Raw genomic sequence first — 25426 nt, forward strand, 5'->3', positions numbered from 1 at the left:
GACATGTTAGAGAGGCCAGAACAGCCAGCATCCAGCAAGGACACATTGACTGTGGCTCATGTACGGTGTCCCTGCTGTTCTGGAGATGCACTAAGTCTCTCGCGTTCATTACAGGTAACTGGGGATATCGCTTCTTTTTGGCCACCTGAAGTGGGGGGAAAGTCCAACTCAAGAAAATGTCTTTATATGTCAGAAAACTACCACGTGGCTGCTGGTCTGGGATACCTTCTGCACAGAGCTTTTGAGGGGACCCAATGAATGCCGGTCCTTAAAGTTTACAGCACAGCTCCTGGTACATAATAAGTGCTCAGTAAATGTTCAGTATCCTCTAATTTCCTGTAATATTTAAAATATAACCAGCCAGAGAGCAGGGCTCCTGGCTTCCCAGAGGCTAGTTCATTACCTGGGGCTTTCCATTCTTTATTGCTCTCTGGCTAAATTTCCATCCGGGTCATAGTGATTTTGCCTAAGAGAATATAAATTGAGTTCAGTAAGTTGCATGATCCAGGTTGTCGCAGACTTGATTAACATCAGGAGACATTACTCAGCGGCCTGGACGTCCCTGGCTAGATAATTCTGCAACTCATCTCCTGAGGCAGCCAGGCCGCTCTGGCATTTCTGCTTCTGTGTCAATTCTTGGGGCATATACCGCCCCCCCCCCCCCGCCTCCCCGGCCGCTGCAATTCTCTTCCAGCTTAGTCGTTCCCACCTTCAGAACGTATGTACGACAGATCAGCTTTCCTAGTGACTTATCATGTTTCTGTTATAATTGCACTCACGACCCTGGTCCCCAGACAGACACAAGAACGAGACAGATGGAGGGAAATACGAGTGTGAGCCCAGGGCAGCGTTCTGCGAGGCCCAGCCTGTGTGTCTGCTTCTCATTCTCACCTCACTTCGCCCCATTTATATAAAAGCACTAATCCAGTGTTTGGGGCCGACGGTCTGCGTTAGCCGAGGAGAGGAACTGTGGAGCCCGAACGGGCTCTCTTCCCTTAGAAGCCCTCCAAGGGCTGCAAGACTGTTCTAGCCACGGCTTGAAGGCCTCATCTGTTGGGCTATCTGAGGCAAGACCGGGAGGGGGGACACTAAGTCCCGGATCTCGCCCATACAGAGTAGAGCCCACACTAACCTCTCAGTCTGCACCGCCCTCTGTGGACGCCTCGTTCTTCAAGCGATGGTTAGAATACACCTGCTGCTCTGTCACCCAGGAGGCAGGTGTTCCCATGCTCCTGCCCTCAAACCAAGCAGGACGGGGATGTGGCTCCAAGGCTGTGGCCCACCTATGCTTTCTACGCTCCAGGCCCCACACTCAGCACCCTGGACAGTCCCCTCATTTCTCTTCCCAACGACCCCACGAAGTATATAACTAGGGCTACGACCACCTCACAGATGTGGAAACTGAGGCCCACGGAGGTTATGTCGTTTATCCAAAGTCGTACCACTCATAGGTGCCAGAGCTGGGATATGAACACAACTCACTAGACTCTATCCTTGGGAAATCCATTTTCTAAAAAAAAATTTATTTTAGAGAGAGAGCGTGCGCAAGTGGGGGAGAGGGACAGAGGGAGAGAGAGGGTCTTAAGCAGTCTCCATGCTCAGCGCAGAGCCCAATGCAGGGCTCGATCCCACGACCCTTGGATCATGACCTAAGGCTAAATCAAGAGTTGGATGCTCAACCAACTGAGCCACCCAGACGGCCTGGAAAATCCACTGTAAGTGCATTGTTAAACAGGCTAAGTTATGGAGATGAGAGCTTTTTTTTTTTTTTAAATCTGTTTTATAATTAAAAACTAACACTGTGGAAAGTAACTGTAGTGGACCAGGCTCGGCCGTGCCCTGTCCAGAGACTTTCGGTCCTTAGCCGGTCAGTGGGTCCAGACCTGCAGGCCTTGTCCAGGCCAGGGCCGGGAGGTGGGTGTGGGCCAGGGGAGCAGGTTGGCTGTCACAGTGGCCCTCTGTTTCACTGTCCACAGCCGGGAGGCCCCTGCAGTGGGCCCTGAGGTCACAGCCCTCCCCCATCAGCGTCCTGCCCCCACGGGCTTCCGGGGAGACGGTGTGGCACAGAGAAGGGCAACCTGCTCGGCAGGAGGAACACACTCCTGGCTCTGGAATCCCACCTCCCTTACTTGTCGCTGTGTTTCCAGATGACTTCACTGCTCCAGCCTCAATTTCCTCAACTGTGAAAGAGGGCTCGAAGCTGCATCACAGGACGATGAAATTCAGTGTGATGACAACGACACGCCAAAGCTTTATACACACCGGCAGTTAAATATGTAACTAAGTTTATTTCATCAGGGTATGAAGGACCATTAGGGTTTACGCTCCTACATTTTATTTATTTATTTTTATTTTTTACAGTGTATTTATTTTGAGAGAGAGAGAGAGAGAGAGAGAGAGAGAGAAAGCATGAGCAGAGGGGGACAGAGAAAGAGGGAGAGAATTCCAAGCAGGCTTGGCATTGTCGGCGTAGAGCCCGATGCGGGGCTCGAACTCAAGTACTGTGAGTTCATGACCCGAGCTGAAGTCAGACGCTTAACGGACTGAACCACCGGGGTGCCCCATCTCTTACATTTCAAAAGAGGAATTTGCTCAGGTTAGTGGGTTGTGGACGTGGCATCAGAAAATCCTCCCAGCCTGCTGGAGGCTGGAATCATCCCCCCCTTCCCATCACCCCTGGAGGCTCTAGCTCTGCTGTGCTGCTCTAGCCCGCCTCCCCTGCAAGGTCACTCAGTTGCTCTCCCCCCGACGGCCCTGCACAGGAATGAGTGGGCATCTCCTGGCGCAGAGGACTGCGGGATGGGGGACAGGTGGGCACAGCTGTGAAACCACAGGCCAGGCCTTCGTCAGCTCTGCCACGTGGCCGGGGAAGCCGGGGAACTGGCCACCTCCCCCAGGAGCAGGTGTCAGGATCCAAACCGGGGTGAAACCATGAAAGCCAAAGAGTGGCCAAAAGGGGGCAGTGCATTAGCCCCAGTGATGTGGTCTCCACAGTGGGACCCACCACCCCGCGGGTACCTACTGGCATGCAAATACTTCATATGACAAGATGTGGGTGATCCCTAAATCATATAGACCCCATTTACCCTTTCAACCTCCAGCCACAGCCTCCTCTGTGCACGCTCCATGCTGAGCACCTTTGGGGGGGACGGGGGGTGAGGGGCAGGTATGTTGATAACAGGACATTTCTGTTGCACGTTACAATTTGGGAAGTGCTCACACAGGCACGACTGGACTGAATTCTTGAAACAAACCTGTGCAAAGCATAGTCTGATGCCCATTTAGTGGCGGTAAACTAACGTTCGGGGTGGAAAGGTGTCCTAGGTCATGGTAAATGGCAGAGCTAGGGTTAGAAAGCCATTTCTCCCTTCAGTCAGTCAGTCAGTCATGGAGTGGTTGGAAATTTCCGGAATTTTGGTAAACATCTGCCATTGAAGCCAGAGGGTCCAAGGCCCTGAGAGAAGCGAGGATGTTGTTTCGTGGGTGTGGCCTCCCCAGGAAAGTGGCAGAAGGTAGAAAAGGAAACTTTACCTCCTTCAGACTGTGCCTCCCCCTTTTGCTCAGCCACTACTAGTCCGGGACTGATCACACTGGGCACTGGGGAAACCGAGGCAGCCGAGCAGCTGTCAATGACCCTACTCTCATTTCTCTGTGACACCGCCGTGAGCAGGTGTTAAAAGCTCCGCTTCACGGAAGAGAACAGCACAGAGGAGCAGGGAGCAGAGTTTCGCCACGAGCACCGACCAGCCATGAGGTCTGCCCACCCCCGGTGTCTCCCCCCGACCCCTGTTCACGCTCCTGCTGTCAGCGCCCCAGCTCACCCGGACCCCAGTTTTCTCTCTCTTGCGATATTCAATAGTTCCATGTGACGTTTGTGAAAAATATATATGTACGCGTAAATGTACGAGTGAGCTCCAGCAGCATTCCAGGCCCTGTGCTGGACACGGGGGGGTAGAGGCGAGCCCGCCACAGTGCCTGGCATTCTGGTGGGGAGCAGGACGGAACGGGCAACCCTAGCACGCAGGGTGAGCGCTGTCGTAGCAGGGACAAGTCCAGCTGCAGCGTGAGCGCGCGGGAGACGCGCCCGGTCCGGCTGGCGGATGTAGGGGACGTGGTGCTCGTGGGGCAAGGGAGGCTTGGGACCTCCGTGATGGGTCCCGGCCGACCAACGGCCTAATGGCCCCCTTCTGAAAATGAAAATCCAACCAAACCACTCCTCTTCCTGAAATCTTTCAGAAGCTCCCTATCGCCTCCAGAATGATGGACGGGCTCCTTAGCAGGCCCACGAATCCTCTATGTTCTGATCCCCTCTCCCACTATGCATTCTATCTCTCTCTCTGTCTCCATCATCTCTCTGTCTCCAACTATCTCTATCTCTATCTCCATCATCTCTATCTCTATCTCTCACTCTCTGCATCTATCTCTATATCTATCTCACTCTATCTCCATCATCTCTCTCTCTCTATCTCTATCTATCTCTATCTCTATCTCTATCTCTATCTCGCTCTCTATCTCCATCATCTCTCTCTCTCTCTAGCTCCATCTATTTCTATCTCTATCATCTCTATATCTATCTTGCTATCTCCATCTCTCTCTATCTCTATCATCTCTCTATCTCGTTCACTCTATCTCTATAATCTCTCTCTATTTCCATCTGTATCTGTATCTGTATCTCTATCTCTCTGTCTCCATCATCATCATCTCTCTCTCTCCATCTATCTCTATCTCGCTCTCTCTCTCCATCTATCTCTATCTCTCTCTCGCTCTATCTCCATCATCTCTCTCTATATATCTCCATCTATCTCTATCTCTATCATCTCTATATCTATCTCGCTCTCTATCTCTCTACATATATATCTATGTCTCTATCTCTATCATCTCTCTATCTAGCTCTCTATAATCTCTCTCTCTCTCTATTTCCATCTCTATCTCTATCTATCTCTATCATCTCTATCTCTATCTCTATCATCTCTATATCTATCTCGCTCTCTCTCTCTCTCTCTATATATATATGTCTCTATCATCTCTCTATCGCGCTTGCTCTCTCTATAATCTCTCTCTCTCTCTATTTCCATCTCTATCTCTACCTATCTCTATCATCTCTATCTCTCTCTCTATCATCTCTCTCTCTCTCTCTCTATATATATATATATATATATATATGTCTCTATCATCTCTCTATCGCGCTTGCTCTCTCTCTAATCTCTCTCTCTCTATCTCTATCTCCATCTCTATCTCTACCTATCTCTATCATCTCTATCTCTATCTCTATCATCTCTATCTCTCTGTGTCCTCCATAACGGAAGCACCCCAAAGGCAGGGCCTGTGTCCAGTTCAGTTCTCCAAGTCCAGGGCCCAGAACAAGGCTGCCTGAGGAATTTATTAGAAGAATGACTACATTCCTGAGGTCTGAGTTATCATCTCCAGAGAGAAGACCAATTCTGCTTTCCCTTGGGTCTCATGGTAGGGAGGGCTCAAGGCCCCTGTCAGTTTGGTCAGCGAGGGGAGAAGGGGGTGTCACAGGCATGGGACGCAGTTCCGCCCCTCCGGTTCCTGCGGAGAACGCTAAGATGCGAACGGCCAGTTCTTCCTGCCTCTTGACACAGAGGAGTCCAGAGCCAGTTTACACGTCCTCTGGGAGAGGAGTCCATTCCAACCGCTTTGTATGAACTGCCCCGTTCCTCGTCCTTCACTTTCCAACCCCAAGAGCCCCCAGCCCCTGTGCAGTGCACACACCAAGCATTTGCAAAGTTCTGTGTGAACACTTTGCACCTCCCACCAGGACGGGGTTTATAACAGAGACAAATTCTCCTGCACTAATTTTCAAGGAGAAAAGAAATGCGCTTCAAGCAAGAAAATTGGGTATCTGGGAAGGTTTCCAGCCAGGAGATTTCCAGCAGGACTCGAAAAAACTTCATCCGTCCTGCATTATAACAGAGTGGGGGTGGGGAGGCGACCTTTAGTCCTCCTTCCTCCAGCTCTATGCTGGTCACCTCGGAGGACACCGAAGAGGAAGGCACGGGCCCTGCCCTGGAGAATATGACCGTGTGGGTTCCTTATTTCCTAAGAAATATATAGCGTAGGTTCCTTGCTTTTTCCCCGCCAAACTCAGAAACCATGACTGTGTCATTAGCGGTTAGATCGTGTCTGACCCACGTCTACACCAGGGGCTCCGGACTCCCTTGGAGATAATCTGGTCTTGTACTGATGGTTCCCCTCAGCCTTCCTCATTCGATAGCACAGAGACGGCAATCTTTGGGGAGGAAGAATGAGGCGTGAGAGGTTTAGGAGGGGCACGTGGCGATACCATCCGATCGGGAGGTGACAGAAAGCAGCTTTTGGTGCCTTAACTTGAAGCGTGGTTTCATGTTTCCTTAGAGGCTGTTCTAAGCTCTGGGGTCACAGCAAGGGACAAAACAAAGCTCCTGCCCTCAGGAAGCTTGCATGGTGGGGGGAAATAGACAACAAACAGGAAAAAGGTAAGGAGGGGTGGCCGCTGCTTCGTCAGACAGGTGCAGGGAAGGCCTCTTTGAGAATGTTGTCTCGTCATTTTAAGCCAACGGCCAGACGAAGTGAGGGAAAGAACTGCACGGACATGTGGAGGCGGAGGGTTCCAGGCAGAGGGCCAGCAAGGGCAAAGGCCCTGGGGTGGGAAAGCACTTCCTGCATTTGGGGAAGGTGGGTGGAGGTGGGGCCAAAGAGGTTGTCGACACGGCATCGGTCCAGCTCCGATGGGCCCTGGAAGCCACGGCGAATGAACTCTGGAAACTTATTGTGTATCTTCTGCATGCCGAGCAGGTCCTAGGACTTGGGGATACTAAGATGGTCAAGTCACAGCCCTCGGGTCCACACAGCTTAGGATCTAGCGAGTGATGATGACAGAGGGCTGAGTCCGGGACCCCGTGGTCAGGGCCGGGGAGGGGTGGGGCACGTGCAGGGGCCGAGGGCTCAGGAAAGGTCTTCCGGAGGAGAGGACACCAGGAGCGGCTATGGGACCAGCCAGAAGTCAGCTTGTGTCCTGGCCCCAGTTCTGCCCACTTGCTGTCCCAGTCAGGCCCCTTGATCTCCCTGAGCTTCTGCTTCCTTGTGCGTAAGATGGAACAACAGTACCTGTTCTCTCCAGAGAAAACAAGGTCACGGGCGTAACAGCGCTTTGAGAACTGCAAAGCCCTAGCCAGGTATAAAACGCTGCTATGATCTCACCACACTGTCTCCTCCTGTGTGTTGTGTGGCTCCGTGTGAGGGCGCAGGCTCCTGCCTCTCCCCATCCTCCCGGAACCCACGAGAGCCGGTGGCTCAGCTGTGACAATCCAGAGCTGGGCATCTCGGCCGGAGGCCCGGCTGCATCCCGTGCCCCCCGCACATCCTGCGGCCGTCAGCGGGGCTGCTGCAGACCCTGAGCTTGTGGTATCTGCTCCAGTGGTAGCTGCGATTGCTCAAACGTGTGTGCAGACCCCTGGTCCCCAGGCTCCAGACGAGCGTGGCCACCCCGCATCTGCCATTTGTCCGTATCCAGGAGGGGGACGCTGTTCCCCGTAAGCCACGCGTGGCTCTGTCCAGAGCGGCGTTTCTCTGTAGCAAGAGGCACGCAGCCCGGGAAAGCGAGGAGCCTGCATTCTCTGTAAAGAAGGTGGATTTGGGAGTACATTTCCATCAGCAGGCTGGCACGGTCATAGCTGAACACCGAACAGGCCCCGACAAGACTGAAGTGCATTCCGCGTACCCTCCCGAGTTAAAGAGCCCTTCATCTCTAGGTCCCTGTAGGAAAAGGAGAGTGTCCTTCCACTAAGCCCAAGGCTTTACGTCAGCTGCGGTGTGTGTCTTCTGCAGAACTGTCCTACGGGAAGCTCCCTCCCTCAGCTGGGATGCCGACACCCCACTCACAGGGGAGCACCGGCAGGGTTCCAGTACGGCTTTTGTTCTATCGCCCTGAGCATGAGCACCCCTCCAGCCTCAAGACTATCTGGAAAAGGGGAGGGGGTGACAGCAGTCGACTCCAAGGTCCCACGACGCTTCCTCCCTAACGGCAGCACCTGCCATATCTACCGCTTAAGGGTCTACCACGTCCCTTGGGTTTTACCCAGACTTCTGCCCGTCCATGGCTTCCCTCCCCAGTTTAGGGAAAGACTTGTGCCCCTGGGTAGGATTCTCGCCTAATTTTGCATTACTTCGCATTCTGTGAAGCCCGAGGCTTGCTATTGGAGCTCCATAATTACAGGAGCAGAATAAGAGACTCCCAGATCGCAAGTTTGTCTTTTTTTAGCCGATCAGCCCTTGTTGTCCTGGCACCGCACCCCCCCCCCCCCAATACCACGTTTCCTGGTCAGCGCAAGTGGCCGCGTCTCCAATGTGCTAAGAACGTAAGTATCCATTTACTCCCACCGGAGAAGTGCAGCTCCCAGGGCTTCTGTTTCATTCCAGACTTAATAGCACTTATTTTTCTATGGATAAATGCTTTCATGAGCATAGATTTCGGTCGAGATGGCCGTTAGCTGTTTTACTCATGGAAGGAACGTCTGAACTGTAGGTATATATGTAGGTCGAAGGCCCTGGGGTCTGATTGGTCTGGGAAAGAGATTTAAAATCCCTAAAGGATTCTCGGACGTTCTCAACCTTCTTCCTAGATGAATGGGGGCCCAGGGGCTGGACTTGGGCAGGGCTTCCTGGATGTCTGGGAAGGGCACAGGGATTGAGCCAAGTGGGGTCCGAGAGAGTCAGGATCGCAGCTGAGGTGGAGAGCGGAGCAGGCAGACCCACGGGAGCACTGACTCACGAAGGCGAGCAGACCAGACTGAGGCAGCCGGGGAGGGGCCTGGGGCCCAGGGACGCCAGGCCAGGAATGGATTGGAGGGAAGGAGGCAGAGCTGAACTGGTCCTCTGAGGCAAGCGTCCTGGGCTCTGCAGGGGAACTGCAGTCCGTCTGTGGGGAGGAGGGGAGAAAAAGAAGGCAGAGCGAAGGAGCCTGCATGGGTAGGACCAACAGGGGAAGCGGCAAGCGTGCAGCATCTGCCTTTGCCACCGAGGGGCTTGGGTAGACTGGGCTGCCGCCTGGGATGATAAGTCCTTTGCAGGCTGTGGATAAGTGGATAACTGGGGCTCACGAGGCAGGAGGGGGGGGCTTCCAGCGTGTGGGGCTGTGGCACTCTGTGATCCCGAAGATCCCTTGCTGCACTGAGAGTCTGACATTCCATGAAATTTTTATCAAGTATATCCCAAGAGAGTCATCTAATGTATAATTTCAGTTAATCACGCAGCAAATAAAAGAACCAACAATTTCATATTCTAATGGGGTTTATGCCTTCATTAGATAAAACATAACTTTATTAAGTTAGAAAAAACTCTATTGAAATATTAAATATGCGCAGTTTATATCTACATCTACATCTATCTATATCTGTTGAGATATATCAGTTACATCTCAATAAAGACGTTAATTTAAAAAAAGAAATGTTGTGAATTAAAAAAAAAACACAAAAAGAAACTCCCTGATCTTCTAATCCAAGACCTACGGTCTGCTGCCTGTTTTTACGAATAAAGTTTTATTGGAACAGCCACACCCATTCATTTACATGTTGTCTTTCGCTGTTTTCTTGCCACGGTGACAGAGTTGGGTAGTTACAGTGGTGACCATATGGCCCATGAAGCCCAATATATTTACTATCTGACTCTACAGAGAAAAAGTTGGCCACTCTTCCATTTATCCAATCCCCCACTGTATACGTAAGAAAACTGAGGCTGGCAGAGTTTGGTGACTTCCTTTAGGTTGAGTGAGTTGGTGGCTGAGAGGGAACAAGACCGTGACGTTGGCTGCCCAGGCCCGTATTTCTGTGCTGCAGCTCCCAGCTTCCCATTGCTGGCTCTTCTGTTTAGGGGTACCTCGTCACGTCATGTCGTGTTCTCATTTTACAGACACGAGGGCCGTGGGCAGAGATGAACTGATGGGTCCTGGGTCACTTCTCCCACCACATGGCTGCAGGACAGGTCTCAGCCCCCAGTGCTGGCTCTCGTCTGCTGCTCCAAGAAGGCTGAGGCTTGGAGGGCAGAGAGAGCTTCTAAGAACTTCTAAGACTAGAACTTATCTGGCTCCCCAATTCCCTCTCAGCATTAGCATTCACCTTCTGTTATCCAACAAAAGGACACATTTACAACTGTCTCAAGTTCAACTTGAAAACCCTTTTCACAGGTTTCCAGGGAAATCACTCCAAGCAGCCCTGATGGGTTAAAATGATTTTAACATACCCTGCTGCCTTCCGTTACTTCCGCGGCATCTACTACAAACAGCAAAACATAGGAGTACTTGATATTTATCTTCTTTTGAAATAAGAGATTCCAAGGGATACAATGCAAAGGGGAAAACTACCCTGTCTACCCACAATCATATTTAAAAGAACAAACAGCCAATCTGAGGTCCAGATTGGGCCTCTGTTTTCTGTGGGGGAGATTTTTCAGAGCTACGAGATCAATCGGCCATTAGAATGATCTACATCTGTCCAGGAGAGTACACATTGACAGGTGACCCTCGCTTTCTCTCTTTGCCCAGCTATAGCCCCTCAGAGGACTGTTTCCCTCCTTCTTGCCATTTACAAGCCTTTACACTGTCTGCATTTCCACGTCTATTACACATCTCTCTTGGACAGACAGTAATGAATACTCATGTGAGGGATTTAAAGAACATCGGCTTTCCCAACAGAAGTGGTCAAGAGAATAAAGGGTGCGTGCCGTAAGCAGCCACGAGAGACCCCCAAAGCCTTGCCAAGGTGAGACATTTGACAGGTGCATTGTTCCCTGTGCCCATAGAGCCCCCAACCAGCTCAATACAAGTTTGAATTTCAAGGGTGATATTTCCCTGCTAATGGAGGAAAGCCGAGGATGAGAGAGAAGACCAGACAACAGAGGTGGCTTTGCGTGGGCTCAGCCAGTGGTTCCCCTCTTACTTGTCCCTCTAAACTCAGCCTGCCCCTCTCAGTGGAGTCAGCTCCTCACGGCTTAAAGACGATGACAACCAACATGCATCGTGTCAGGCACCGGGTAGGGTGCCGGCAGTCAAAGACGGAGAGAGTCCTTGTCTTTACATTTTTCGAGAATCTGGGCCAGGTACTTTGCTAGGGACTTTACCTGTGTCATCTGTTTAAATCATCATACAACAAGACGGTCAGCATTATTATCTGCATTTTATACATGCAGCATTCCCAGCTCTGAGAAGGTAAGCAACTGGTCCAAAGACACACAGGAAGTAAGTGATGGAGCGGGGCTTGAACTCATGTGTGTCCGTGTGCTTTCCATCAAGTGCCACCTCCGAAGCCTGGGGACTGTCTTTCACCGCGGTTGCCGTCCAGCTGTGCCTCAGCCGCTTCGTAGGGTGCCCAGAGGCTGCAGGAACGTGGGTCGAGACACAGATGCATTGGAGGTACCGCACGTCGTGTTGAAACGAGAGCAAGCTGGAACGCTGAAGGTCATTTGGAGAGGAGCGAAATGAGGGAAGAACAGACGCGATTTGTGTGGAAATACAATTGTGCATGCTAGTGTGAATTATTGGGATTGATCTGGGCTGGTGGGGTTGCTGGAGCTACAGACAACGGTGCTCATTCAGACCCCAGGGGCTCCTGAAGAGGCGTCCCCCAGGGCCATTGCAAGGGCTGCCCAAGACAGCAAAAATGCAAGATTCTGGCTGATCCCGGGGGGAGGTGGGCGCAAGAACACAGGAGGCGCTAAGCTGCTTCTAAGAGAAAGGGTGGGTGGTGAGCAGAGGTCACCATTGTGAGCTCACAGGTAAGCGGATGCAGGCTCTAGACAGAGGGGTGGGCCTGGCTCCAGAACCCCAGGCCGCGTCTGCGAACACCATCTATCGTTCTTTACAGCTAAGTTGCCGGCACCCCTGCCTTCCATCTGTTTGGCAACAGTTAGCAGAGGGAGGAGGTAAGGATGCAAATCAGTACAATAGTGCAGACGAGCCTCAGAGCTTCAGCTCCGATGATCTGTCCTTGATCTCGCTCCTCACCACGATTATCACCACCAGGCCCACCGCCAACATCTTCAGGGCCTGGGGCAAAAATAGACTCATCACGCCGTACGAGTAAATATTTTAAAGTTAGAAACCAAGCCTACAAACTGCCAGATAAAATACGTGCCATTTGCCTACCTTAGCTACTACAGGTCTTCCATCTGGAAGATCAGCTCTCCATTCAGAATTTTCAGACTCCACAGAGTTCTGTGTTGGACCAAGGTGGCGAGGGATGGGACACCCCTGGATGAGGGCATCGTGGGCGGTGAGGGGCCGTACCCACATGGCGGGACACTGAACTCCACAGCCCAGGCTCCACCCACAGCCTTGCCTTCAGGCACCTGGAGCCTCTGAGGATTCCCAAGGCAGTGGAGGCCACCCACAGGAGGCTCCCCTGGGGAAAAGCTCCCCCATGGGTCCTGGAAGCAGGTGGGAGGCCATCTCAGTGGGGAATTCTGGGGTTTGGGGTACCTGAAGAATGGCCTAGAAGGAGGAGGCCTAGAAGAATGGTCTTCTTGGCCATTTAGAACTCCATGCCCTGTGGAGTGCAGGGCCCTCAAAGGCACAGGGCCCAGGACAAGGGTGTAAGAGTGGTAGAGACGTTTGCCGACACCCACCAAGTGCCCCGTACTGACAGGTGTCTGAAGCATTTTACCTGGGCTAATTCACTCAATTCTCATGACTCCAGGAGGTAGGTACCATCCTTACGGCATTTTCACAGCTCGGGAACCTCAGACACACAGCAGGTGAGCCAACGCGCCCAAGGCGACAAGCGACGGAGCCCAGTTGTCGGGCTGCTCCATCGACTACCCCGTGTCCCCTCCTCACGTGGCAGAGCTCACCTGCAGGGCACGTAGGCTCACACCGCAGCCTCCCGGAGAGACACAGAGCCCTCCAGACAACTCCCAGACAGGTGCTATGGAGCACTGTTGTATTCTCGTGGCTGGAATGTTTGTGACAACTCTCCTCCACATCCCCGTATCTCTGACTGCTTTGCTGAATCACAGATTAACTCCCAGATCTGTGAGGTAGATTTGCTGAGGCATCATTGTGAAAGAGCTGGAAGTCAGTGAGGGCGTGGATGTGTGTGTGCGCCTCGGCCAGGATGAGGAACGGAATCTTCCCTAAGGGAAAGGAGAAGCTCGGTCAGAGGGCATTTGTGGGTTGATGCCACGGCTGATGCCAGGAGAAGGTGGCTCCGCCCAGGGCATGGATCTGCCTGAAGCATGAGCGATGGACGACAGCCTGGATGAGTGAAGTTTCCAGCAGCCGGTCATGGTGGCTGACCTTGAACTGGGGGGAAGGTCCAAGCCAGAGAAAAGGAAGCCACTGCACCTCATCTTGGTTCTCTTAGAAGCCCAACCCCCCACCTCTACCTGAATGAGTAAGCGTGAAGGAAAAACCCCACGAACGTGGTATTTACAAGCTTGTAAAGTGTGGCGTCCAACATTACGTCAATAGACATGTATCTTAGGTAGCAACCGACCTCAGAACAGAGGCATCTGGAACCCACTCACAAATGTTTGAAAAATCGGTCTGAAGGCGAGAATCACCTCAGATCTGGGTTCAAATTCTCCTTCTCTCCCTCAGTGGCTGTGTGTTGTTGTGTATTTCATTTTCTCTTCCTGAACCTTGGCATTCTCGCCTGTAAAATGGTGACAGAACGTATCCACCAGGATTACCGAGAGAATTCAGTGAGGTGACATTTTTAAAGTCTCTGGGACACAGACTGTACTTGGACAAAACGTTATTTTACCCTTCAGGCCATCCCGGGAGCCGTGTGCAGGATCCCGGGCACAGGTTGGTCACAGCTATGGGAGGCTCTCTTGTGTGGAGGAACCCAGGTCCAGCCAAGAGCTGGGAGGGGGGTACAAAAGCAGCAGAGGGTAGGGTTTGTTTTTGATCTGGAGCCACTCTAAAGGAAGGTGGGAAACCAGATAAATACATCTATCTGTCTATCTATCTATCTATCTATCTATCTATCTATCTATCTATGTATCTATAATGTCTATTTATTTTTGAGAGGGGGGACAGGCAGAGAAAGGGAGACAAGGGATCTGAAGCATACTGCACTGACAGCAGAGAGCCCGATGCGGGGCTCCAACTCACAAACCCTGAGATCATGACCTGAGCCGAAGGGGATGCTTAACTAACTAGGCCACCGAGGTGCCCCCAGACAAATACATTTACAAGAAATCCCTCCCCGGTAACAGCGGAGCACTGGGGGCCATACCCAGGACCAAGGTGACAGTACAGTGTGGCCCAAAGGGTCTGTTGCATGGGGAGGGGGGACAGCGCTTCTTACGGCCTCTGCCAGCAGCCCACTCCTAGGCCTTCACTCTCAAGGCCAGGCCGGGCCTCTCCCCCACCTGTGACAGGTCCAAGGACCTCATCCCGGCCTCACCGGCAGAGACACAGCTGACAGTCAGGGTCTGGCGCCAGCAGCTCAGGGTACTGCTTCAGTGTTTCGGGGTTCAGTCTGCCTTCTCTGTTGCTACTTGGGGTACGTCAGGGAAGGCCTGGCACGCCACTCCTGGACTGAGGCAGCGCCTAAGGGGCACCCTGCTCCACTCTTCCTAAGTCGGGTTCTAACAGCGCTGTCAGCATGATGGCTCTCAAATGCAGACCCCAATTTAACACCTTCAATAGCTCCCTCACTGCTCAGACAATGAAATCCCAGCCTCTTAGTGTGGCCTATTAGTCAGGCCTGTTTCATTTGCAAATGTCACAAACCAACTTGAGAAAGCATGGAGTTTTTCAAAAAGGAAGAACTTGCAGGAATCTGGGCATTTCCTGGGATCTCAGGGGCCCAAGCTGGGGACTTCTCCATGGGGCGGGGAAGAGGGGGGACATGGCTCCAGCAGAAATCCCAGGGGTGCATTACGATTGGCCACTTTGGGTCACATGCCTATCCCTCGCTCACTCTGCGGCCAGTGGAAGTGGGGGGAGGTCCCACTGTGGCCAGTGGAAGTGGCGGGGGAGGTGACTGGTACTTGGGTTCCACTCCTGGGCCTAACAAAGCGGTTAGAAGAGTGGGATCTGTGCTAAAAGAAGCCAGAAAGGTCATGACAAATCCCCCTATGATCTGACCGCATGGCCAGCCCAGCACCTTGTTTGCTGCTCAGTATCCAGCCTGGAACCTTATGCTATAGCAACACCAGGCTCCTTGCACTTTGTAGCACATGCCATTATGTCTTGCTCATGGTTTTCAATGCCCCCTTCCTGGACTCTCTGTACCTTCTTTGCCTGGATCATGCCTCCTCCTCCTTCTAGATTCAGTTCTTTGTCACCTCTTCCAGGAACCCTTCCTAGAGCTGTAGGTTAGATCAGACATCTCCTGAGCTCCCAGAACCCCTGCACATCTTCACAGGGCTTACCCCAGAATGATGCTAAACCATAATAATAATAGTAATAAAGACAAACGTACATAATGGTTACCACGTGCCGTGCACGGGTCCAGGTACACGATGCATTTCGTTCATTTGTTCCTCACAACGACCCTACGAGGTAGGCATATTATCAGTCCCCATTTAAAAAAGTTTTTCTTTTATCTTTATTTTTGAGAGAGAGAGAGAGACAGAGAGAGCGCGTGAGCAGGGGAGGAACAGAGAGAGGGAGACACAGAATCCGAAGCAGGCTCCAGGCTCTGAGCTGTCAGCACAGAGCCCGATGCAGGGCTTAAACTCACGAACTTCGAGGTCGTGACCTGAGCCGAAGTCAGCCGCTTAACCGACTGAGCCACCCACGTGCCCCTATCAGTCCTGATTTTATGAAGCAAAGAAACTGAGGCCTCAAAGGTTTATGTAACTTCCCCAAGATCACAAAGCTGGCAACCTGCAGAGCTGAGCTCAAACCCAGGCCCCATGGCTCTGAGTCTGTGCTCCTAACTACTTCATCTAGAAGTGGCTTGCAGGGCCGCAGTCTGCCCTGCTGGGCTGTGAGCCCTCAAGGGCAGGGCCAGTCGCGGCAGTCAGCCTCACACTCCTGGTGACGAGGGAGTCAGTACTCGCGCAATACCATCTGAGAACTGATCAGGACTTCCTCTGTTGGGTGGCGGAAGGATGAAGAGGGAAGGAGAAAAGACCACTTGGGGCCCTTGGAACCTCCTTTTGCAGACCTATGGAAGGAATGGGGTCCGAGGAGTCCCGCCCCAAGCTGCCCGTGTCCTGGCAGACCACACAAGCTGGCCAGAGCCCTCCTGCCCACCGGGCCATTTCTGTGAAATGCCTCTGGCTGACTCAGCCACGCTTTTTGTCTCCAACTTATCTCCATATTCTTGAAGCGGATTTGGTTTTCTCTGCGGTTGACTGAGACTTGCCCAGTGGCGCAAAAGGAGCTCTCCCAGTTGTAGTTCTTTCCAACACAACGTGATAAGGCCAGTGTCGGGGCCAGGAGGCCTGGAGCTGTGGCATTCCTCCATTTCGTTTCACTTTCCTTCGGTTGCCGGCCCAGGAGGCAAGCAGGTCTCTGACTCGCGGCCTTTGCTAAATACGCTATCAAACGTTCCCTGACTTGATTTCTCCAGTTTCGTATTGAAGCTGGCTCTAATACTCTGCCTCGGTAGGCCATGGAGCTCAATGAAAGGGCCTGTTTCTACTAGGAAGGGTGGCAAGGAGGGACTGTAGCCATAATGGACGGGTCATCACATATGGCCTGTGTTCAGTAGGACCTGAACCCAAACTATAACCCAGCGGCAGATCAATCAATTAAAGACAGGCACAACAACAGCAGCGTTTTATTAAGTCCTTCCTATGGGCCAGGCTTTGAGCTAAGCTATTGCCAAATACTATCTAATTTAATCCTCACAAACCTGAAAGTCAATCCTTTCAATGGTATGACGAGTACCCATTTATGCCAGAGTCAGTGCTGGGTACCTGGGTCACAGCAGTGAACAAAGCAGACAGAGACCTGCGACTTGTATACAGACAGCAAGCAATGGACATCACACCCAAGTAAACTACAAGGCAAGCCACGTGGTAGGTTAGAAAGAATATGGACCGAATAGCAGGGCAGGTGAGCGGCTGGGAGTGCTGGGGAAATGGCCTCGGTGGGCCGCACTGAGAAGATATTTGAGCGAAAATTTATTGGGAGTGAGCCAGTTGGCCTTGTGGATATCTGGGTGAAGCTCATTCTGAGCAAAGGGGATGGCCAACGGGAAGACCTCAAGGCGGGCCTGCTCTCAGGGTGCTCAAGGAACAGTGAGGGGGCGAGAGAGGCTGAGAAGGTGGGAGGAGAGGCCATATCAACGCAGGCCCTTGTGAGTCACGATATGAGCCACTTTACGCGTGAGGAAACTGAGGCAGAGAAAGGTTACGCCCAAGGTAATGTGACCTGTAAGTATTGAGTGTCAGAGCTGGGACTGACCCCCCCCCCACCCCCCCAGGTCGTCTACATCAGAGTCCAGGCCTATATCCCAATGCTAGATACCTTCTCCCCACACTCGGCAGAGCAAAGCTTCTGGACGTCCTCCCATGTCAACCAAGTTAGGCCTGGTGGGACCCGAGACTCAGAAATTTCCGAGCTGGAAGGAATCCCCGAGATCTCATCCAATTCTGGTGCCATGGGTGGAACGACAGAGGCCTGGGTCTTGTCCCCTGCTGGGTGGCGGGACCTCCGACACAGGACAGGATTCCTCACCACACGGTGGATGCCATCCCTCCTCATCGAGTCGTGGGGATTAAATGAAATGATGCGTGTACAAGGGCTCTGACAAGTGCCAACAGTTCCTCTTTCCTTTCCTACCTCCTTCCCCAGCTTCTTGGAGCTGCAGTCACTGCCCGTCCATCCCCGAGCTCAATCCTGCCCCAGTCGGACACAGGACAGGTACCAGTAGCCTCCAGTCGATCACCACCAATCCAGTGGGGAGCTTGGGATTCTCCTGGGACCGCCCTCTCATCTGTCCCCACACACGGCCCTTTCTTCCCAGACGGCCGGGATCTGGTGCCCCCGGTGTCCCCAACCTTGAGTCTCTACTGTTCCCCTTTCATCAGCTGGGGCCCTACGGGATGTGCTCAGAGCTCCGCTCACAGTACCACACACACACATACACGAGGTGCTCCGGAAGTGGTTGCCACTGTTATTACTAAAAGTACCATGGGATCTGCTGCCACCAGGAATGTCTGGGACAAGTCACACACACCCCTCTGCACCCCACTGCTCCCCGAAGTTTGGGGTTAACACCCACGCTACTTTCCATCACGGCAACTGCCAGGGCTCAATGCCAGATCACTTGTGAAAAGCCATCCACATGGAAGCCAGTGTTTTCAGGTATCGGCTGGAGAACAGAGGGGAGGAGATTTCAAGCTGGATCCCACTGCCCACGTCCACAAGCCAGAGCCTGTGGGATCTGAGGCTTTTCCTCCAGCTTCCCCACGGGGGGCAAAGCTGGCACGGGGCTGTCAGCCAGGGTGGCCAAGGCAGGACCTCCTTCTTTCCTGTGGTGGACCCACAGACGCATGGAGCAGCCCTCTGGCTGGTTAGCAGATAAATATTAATGACTAAATATGTACGTAGGACGGAAGATGGATGGGTGTCCTGGGAGCCATCGCTTTGATTGTCCCTTCTTAGATGCATTTAAGGATCTCAACGTGATAATTGTAGGGAGCTGGAATGAATAGTAAAAAGCGTAGGGGGAGGTAAAGCAAGGTCTAGGGGAGAAAAGAAGAAGCCAGTCGGGACACCTGCTGAGAGGACAAAAGAAACCGTGACTGAGGTGGCCCTGGGAGGGCAGAAGCCTTCGGTGGGGATACCCGCTCACACACCGAGAGTCCCGGCTCTGTTTGCGTGCCCGGGTGTGTGAGCAGTGGCGGGACGCCCAGCGGTGCCCGTCCGGGCCCCGAGCCCCTGCTGTGGGCACCGTATACAGACCCGGAGCGTCCCGGTGTATCGTTAGAAAATTCAGAAACAACAGCATATGGCATATACTCCGCATGCAATTCTGCTCCCGCTGTTAACTAACTTAATTCCAAACGCCGATTCTCTCTGCTTATAATAAAAAGGTGCTTTGCACAGGGACTAAGGCCCCAGACTGAGCTTCGCTTCTCTCTCTCTCTTTTTTTTTTTTTTTTTTCACTGAATGTTATTTAGTCCCGAAGAAATTCTGAATAGATTTGAGAAGCCCGGCCGCACTGGAAAGAAACAAAGCACTGAGCACACAAGCATGTGTGTGAGAGCAAACAGGAAGTGTGTGGGACGGGTTCAGGTGCAGACGTGGAAGCTTCTGGGAAACCCGCATGTTTAATGCTTTGCGCGGCCCCTCCCCAGCACCCATAGCTCCTGATTCCCGGTCCTTCCTCTGCCTCTCCTGGTCTATGGACGGCCACCTCCTTCTCAGGGATCCAGATTCCACATTTCAGTCCTCCATCGCCTCCCCCTCCGCTTCCCCCCCTTACAGGTCCTGCTGCCTTCTCTCTTGGCACCTCCACCCCCGTTCGGCCCGTGCTCCCCACTCCCACGGACATTACTCTCGTTCGGGCCCTCAATCACCTTGTACTTGGCCTCCCCTCCCCCCAATCCACTCCAGACACTGCCACCAAACAGCCCTTTAAACCCGGCTCTGGCCACGCCGCCCCAGGGCTCAGACACCCCCCGGGGCTCTCCACTGCCAACCACATCAAGGACAACACAGCTGACCTTCAGAAACTGGCCGCCGGCTCGTATCTCCTGCTGCCTCGTGCTGTCATGCTCCGTGCCCCTCGGCCTCCATCACACCGTTCCCGTTGCTCAGACCACCTGTCGACTGTGCTGTCTGCCCGCCGCCACCCCGTTCAACCCCCAGGGCCGATCCCCCAAATCACCTCTTGCACAGAGCCTTTCCTCTCTGCCTTCTGCACCTCTGTCGGGTCTCAGGTATGCGCGTTCTGCAGTCCAGTCATTTCTGGGCAGAAAAATTCCTCCCACTAGACTGTATCGTCCGTGAAAAGTGGCTCCTCATCTTTTCTGGCTCTTCACTTCACAACACGGTAGATATTAAACACTTTAAAAGAAGGAAACTTACTTGAATTGCATGAAGTTGAAGCACAGACCTATCAAGCTTCCCGGTGGATCCCATAAGAGTCTCGTGTGGGCTACGTGGCTTCTTCTCTCTGCTTCTGCATAATTATGGTCAGATCAGAGAGGATCAAAGTGCTAAAGGGTGCTGAGGGTGGCCCCGCATGTGCACACACTGTGTATCCTGGTAATCCCAGGAGTTAATGCAGTGGTTCTCAGCTTGGGGGCGATTTCGCCCCCCAGGGGACACTTGGCAGTGTCTGGAGACACTTTGGGTTGTCACAATGGGGAGGTGCTACCTGCGTCTAGTAGGGAGAGACCCTGGGATGCTCTAAATAAACATCCTACAATTCACAAGACAGTCCCCACAACAAAGAATCATTCAAGCCAAAGGGTCAAAAATGTTCCTGTTGAGAAACCCTGATATAGTGTAAAACAGGCCTTCTTAACCCCATGAAGGAAACTGAGGCGCAAACGAGTCAGGTGATTTTCCCACCACAACACAGCTGTTTAAGTGGCAGAACGAGGCTGACCCTCAGGTTCCCGGATTCCCAGCCCTGCGTCCTTTCTTCTAGGTTATGTGCCTATCTGCAGAGCCAGACAACATGGCAGGAATTCAGGGGCACCAGACTCGACCGAGAGTGCTGTTGTTAAGCCTGGTAGATGTCAAAGTGACCGCAAGGGCGTGGGCTGAGGCAAAATAACTCAGCGCACCACCCACTCTCCCGAGCCAGGATGCTTTTCGCTAGCCCTCCCAATGAAGACAGTGGGAGGCAATACCAGAAGTCCAGCGGGCAGTGAACCCTCATCCCAGTAGGCAGGGCCAGACTGCTCTGGGGTTGAAGCGACTCCAGGGGACCATGCTGGGAAACCCGACACCGTGCCTCGCTTACTGGATTCCTTGACTCAAGACAGCAGAAGGGTGACAGGCTGGCACGGAGCAGGAGGGGCCCGAGAGACACAGATGCCACTTTTTCTGCGTATTTGGGCCCGTGTCCCAGAACCTGCCATCCGCAGGAGAGCAGTGAGATGGAAAAGGGCTGTGCAAGACTGATGGGGCAGAGGAGACTTAGGGACATGAGCGCTTCCTCAAGTGTCTGCAGGGCTGCTATGCGAGAAGATGGTCTTGGGGGCTCTAGTGGGCAGAAGTGAGATTCCTGGAGAAGACCACATTTGGCAGATTTGGGCTCCATGTGAGGAAGGATAGGGACAGCTGTATAAAATCACATGCAGTTCCACGTCACTGAGATCCAGGGTAAGTGGCATGATCTCTAACGGATACTGAAGAGGTTCCTACCTGGAAAGCTCCAAAGTTCAGTTTTATGAAGGGAAATGCAAGGGTGTGAGGCTATGTGCTAACGGTGGGGCATGAGCTGATGACCTCAGCGGCATGGCTGCTCGGGACAGGAGGTGTCACTTGAAAAAGCCCAGCTCCACATAGCAGATGTTCAGCGGAATGCAGAAGGCCTGGGTCTCACAGTGACAGGGACAGACAGGCATTGCTTTCGCTCTGATCAAAGCTACCGACTTCAGCTGAGAAAGACTCCTTCACTCCGAGGCTGAAAGTCAAGAAGGCCATAAAACCTCCTCTAAGCACAGTTTTCTCCAATTTTGAGAATTTGTGAGCAGGTGTGTCTATAGTAAGAGCAACGGGCTGTGAAGACTGGGCACGTATTAGCTGTCACCATGAAATAAAACTTCTAACAAAGTGAATATAACATGCTCAGTGATATCATTACTATTGGGTTACCTGGGGGTTCAGTAAGCAGTTCACACAAATGACTGCAAAGTGGCTTTTCGGTGCTCACTTGGTTGCTTAGAGGGGTAGTTCCAAACCTCTCCTCTCCCCCAACACTCAGGGTGTTGGAATAGGACACTGGCGTTGACAGATATTCAAAATCGGGCACTGCAACTGAACAGTGTGACCTTGGACAAGTCACTCAATTTTCACGTTGTAGTTCCCTCATCTGTCAAACGGGGAGACTGCTACTACTTACCTTTACAGGGTAATAGTTGAGGATTAAATGAGGCGTTGGTAAAGTGCACGAAATGAGGCGTTTGTAACGTGCATGCGCCAGTAAGTGACTGGTGCACGTCAGCCATCAAGGCAAAGGGCTTTCGCATATGTCCTCTCTCTCCCTTTTTACCACCATAAGGTGCAGCAGTAGGAGATTCCCCCACCTAATGGTTGCTCACACTTGCCAAATTGTTCTGCCTAATTAGACAAAGACTCTCATGTTAGGATGAGGGCACCAAGTTCTTGCTTCGACTTGTTTTCTATACAGGAACCACTATACTATGCTATACTACAGTTTCTATAAAGGAGCCACTACACTACATATATATGTATATATATATATGTAAAATCTGTATCATATGTGTCATATATACATATACACATACGTGTATATACATGGCATCAACTATGTGCACCAGTAAGGTCAGCTTTGTTGCTAACTGCCTGGAAGTATTACGAGGTAAGTAGAGGCTTGACTGACAATGCCAGCTCAGCCACGTGATCAAACAAAGCACCATGGCGTCCGCTGGCTTTCCGACGTGAACCGTGATGAAAGCCGTAAGGGCAGTTTGTAGGGGTGTCCACAGTGCTACTCAGGCCTTCTGGGATATGGAAACAACCTCTGGGGCCAACCTAAGGTCACCAGCAGTGCTGGGAATTGGCTGGAGGACTTGCACTCCCGACATCGAGGGGAGGTGTGGATTATCTGGAAGGGGTGGATCTTGGCAGGACGAGAGGCTTCGCCGGCTCTGGGGGTGGCGAAGCGGCCGTGTCCTCTTTGACAACAGGGTGCCTGCTGGAGTCTGCACCTCTCCTCTTCCCTTGGCACCACGGCGTGGGGAACAAGGGCTGAGCTTTGTAGAGCTGCCCGTCCTGACCCAGCAGCTGCGCGCCGGGCTGGCAACTCCTCCTAAGACCCCTTTCATCTGCCTCAAAGGCAGGTTATGAGAATTCTAGGAGAAGGTGCTTGTTATTGTATATAGACTCAAACTTTCCCAAAGATGCACGTTAGAGGTGCGATACCTTTTTCTTTTCTCTTTTTTTGTCAAGTTGCCTAACATACAGCGTAGTCTTGGCTTCAGGAGTAGATTCCTGTGACTCATCACTTACGTACAACGCCCAGTGCTCATCCCCACAAGTGCCCTCCTCGCTGCTCATCACCCATCTTCCCCACCCCCGTCAACCCTCGGCGTGTTCTCTGTATTTAAGAGTCTCTTATGGTTTGCCTCCCTCTCTGTTTGTATCTTATTTTTCCTTCCCTTCCCCTATGGTCTTCTGTTAAGTTTCTCAAATTCCACGTATGAGTGAAATCCTATGACCTCTGTCTTTCTCTGACTTATCTCACTTAGCAGAATATCTTAAAAGAAACAAAAGAACCTGCAATTTGTATATTCTGCCAGCAGGGGACAGCCATGTGACCCAGACTCAAAGATGTCTGCTTTACGCAGGGATCTTTCCCCAAACTCCCCAGGTGTGCAAATGCGACTCCCATGGATTTATTAGAATGTATACAACTTTAAAGCAATATTAATCCGCCACACTGAGAAATCTTAAAGACAAAAAGAACTGTGGCCAGAAGGCAGAACACGGAGTCGGATTTTTATTGGTTAGAAACACTTTCTGATGCAAATCTCATGCCCACTTAATTGGACTGGGTTTTGCGGATTTATTAGAACGTATACAACTTTAAAGCAATATTAGTCCGCCATGCTGAGAAATCTTAAAGACAAAAAGAACTGTGGCCAGAAGGCAGAACACGGAGTCTGATTTCTGTTGGTTAGAAACATTTTCCGATGCAAATCTCATGCCCATTTAATTGGACTGGGTTTCACACAACTGCAGTCTGCTCCTTCCCTGCCGGCTGCTGGCGAGGGGCTCGCCCTCATAATCACCCTGGTTCGGAACCCCTGCCTCCTTCCTGTAAACATTATGATGTACTGGGCACTTACGTTACACCAGGAACCGGGCAAGACACTTCATGCCTCTCATTTTCTCCTTGCCACAATCCCACCAGCTCCACATCATTATCTCCATGCCACTGATGACAGATGGACTCAGCTGGTGACAGAGCCGCATCCAAACTCAGATTTGCCCAATCCCCACACACAGAGCTCTCCCCTGTGTTTCGCTCACTTCCTCTACCGGGGGTGGAAGAAAAGAAAGATACCAGGGTTTCCCCAACGTTGACCGGCTTTCCCGACACTGTCCCTACAATGTTCATTTCCTGTTAGAAGGGGGAAGCCCTCTACTCTACCTTTTCTGAAAAATAAGGCAAAGCAGCCCCCCCCCCCCCCGCCCCTCCACGTTTTCATTTCAGGCACTCCCTGAATGAGTTTGCAGACTCTATTTATTTATTTATAGGTTCCTAGAACTTACCCACCAGGGGAGATTTCACCCAATTCCCTCTCTTTGCCACACAAAAAAACAAGGTAGGAGAGGTATAGGGACACCCCAGGGTCAGGCAAAGAGTTGGCAGGGGCAGGATTGGAGCTCAGGGGTTTCTCATTTTATGGTTGGGCTGTAGGACCCTCTACGTTTTCCAAATCATTTCAGAGAGTTATGAAGAAGTGGTCGACTGAAAGAGATCAGAACATCCAAAAAATAAGAATAACAGAGGTTCAGCTGGTTACACTGGCTTATAAAGAGTGGAGCATGAGAATTTAAAACCCCTCGGTAGGTCAGAGCAGCATTCACCCCATCTTACAAGGAACCCCTGACCTTGGTGTCCCAGAGGGTCATGGGAGAATACGGGAGACACATCTATAATGTTGACTTTCAGCATTTAGGAAATGTCCCCTAACTTCCATTTAATAACCCCATTTATATGTGTCATCCACGACTCTCTAAAAGTTCATTCCTGGAATCTATTTATAATTTCAGTCCATACTGTTTCTCGGAGTAATGATTTTTGCACATTTACTACCTACAGCGTAAAGTACTACTTTCTTTTATTTGGCCTAAAACTACTTTCTTTTATTTATAAAGCTCTCTGGCTCTGCTCAGCAGGGCAGGACGAGAAGCCATTAACATCTTTCACCTGAAGAATTATTTTTAAAGAAGCTAATTAAGTCTACAATGCAAACAGGTATATTACTATGCAAAAACATTAATTAGGCCAATTTTGAAGTTCCTACAAGTGCCCTGAAAAGAGTTCAGTTCACCAACAGTTTACCTTCTCCAGATGACTTCCAGGTGGAACCCACTTTAGTAGGAATTTTTTTTTTAATGTTTATTTTTTGAGAGAGAGAGAGAGAGAGAGGAAGAGAGAGACAGTGGGTTAGCAGGGGAGGGACAGAGAGAGGGAGACACAGAATCCGAAGCAGGTTCCAGGCTCTGAGCTGTCGGCACAGAGCCTGACCTGGGGCTCGAACCCATGAACCACTAACCATGAGATCATGACCTGAGCCAAAGTCGAACAC

The 25426-nt window shown here is 51.7% G+C and overlaps 1 protein-coding gene and 1 long non-coding RNA gene across 2 annotated transcripts in view; both read right to left on the reverse strand.

The window, feature by feature from the left end:
- Positions 1-25426, reverse strand: part of FAM78B (family with sequence similarity 78 member B) — a 79474-nt gene that overhangs the window by 27246 nt on the left and 26802 nt on the right. The window lies entirely within an intron of this gene.
- LOC147572458 (uncharacterized) lies at positions 9287-17353 on the reverse strand. Its single transcript, XR_015246044.1, has 2 exons — positions 15429-17353; positions 9287-13125 (listed from the first exon to the last, which is right to left on the reverse strand). It is a non-coding gene; the product is annotated as an uncharacterized LOC147572458 (long non-coding RNA).

The sequence above is a fragment of the Puma concolor genome, chromosome E4, assembly GCF_028749965.1.
Source record: "Puma concolor isolate L17-30 chromosome E4, mPumCon1.1.hap2, whole genome shotgun sequence".
In the NCBI taxonomy this organism is placed as follows: domain Eukaryota; kingdom Metazoa; phylum Chordata; class Mammalia; order Carnivora; family Felidae; genus Puma; species Puma concolor.